Source organism: Haliotis rufescens, unplaced genomic scaffold, assembly GCF_023055435.1.
Source record: "Haliotis rufescens isolate VD_foot unplaced genomic scaffold, xgHalRufe1.0.p SCAF_10, whole genome shotgun sequence".
Lineage (NCBI taxonomy): Eukaryota > Metazoa > Mollusca > Gastropoda > Lepetellida > Haliotidae > Haliotis > Haliotis rufescens.
In genome coordinates, this window is record NW_025963780.1 from 24951550 (window position 1) to 24952516 (window position 967).

Here is a 967-nt window from a genome sequence, read left to right on the forward strand (position 1 = left end):
TACACTTGTAGTAGGTGTATCGAAATGCGAGCCATGGCGATATAGAGGATGACAACTTTACTACTAACTGATCTTAATGAAACGTTATGTACATATTTGAAATACTTGAGCCTGTCACATATCTTTTAAGAAACCAAGACCAATCTACCCCCTATAACATAAGATATTTAGTTGATACATATCACAATAACTCACTGTAATAGGAGTTCATCGACAGCTGTAAATATATACACGATACATTAAATGTCTTATAAATCAAATCAGAGTGCGGCGTTAAACAACAAACAAACAAACAATTATAGCATCCCTTCCACTGATTTACCCACCTGAACTAGAAATAATATTTTCATATTTAGATATATGCAAGATTCAGACTAACAAAATTATCCATAAGCCTGACTAACGGGATCGGATGGTCAGACGTGTTTGGTGCTTGTCATCGTATCCCATGCACCGTATCATCATGATGTCAATCACTTGATTGTCTGGTTCAAACTCGATTATTTACAGACCGAAGTCATATAGCTGGAATATTGCTGAGTGCGGCATTAAATAACAAACAAACAAACAAACAAACAAACCAAAACAAACCACCACTACCACCGGTGACTACTATACAAAATGTCTACTCAATAACCAGTTTCGGTGTCCGAAATCTTAACAAAACATACAAATCGCCAATTTGGAAAATATCAGAGAAAGTAGGCAAAACAGTTGTACGTAACAACTTCTTATATTACTGCTGCCGTGGAAGCAGATGTTATCCTCATTTTTTTGTCTGCTTTGTCATTCGTCAACTTTTATGAAATGCATTTCAAACAATTCATTATCCGAGAAACAAATAATGCATTCGTAGTGGCCACGTAGTGGTACCTGTGGCACGTGACTATACATGCCGAAATACACAGGGTCATTAGCATATGTAAGCCAATATCTCTTAACGTTCTCGTCCCAATTTAAACCTTGA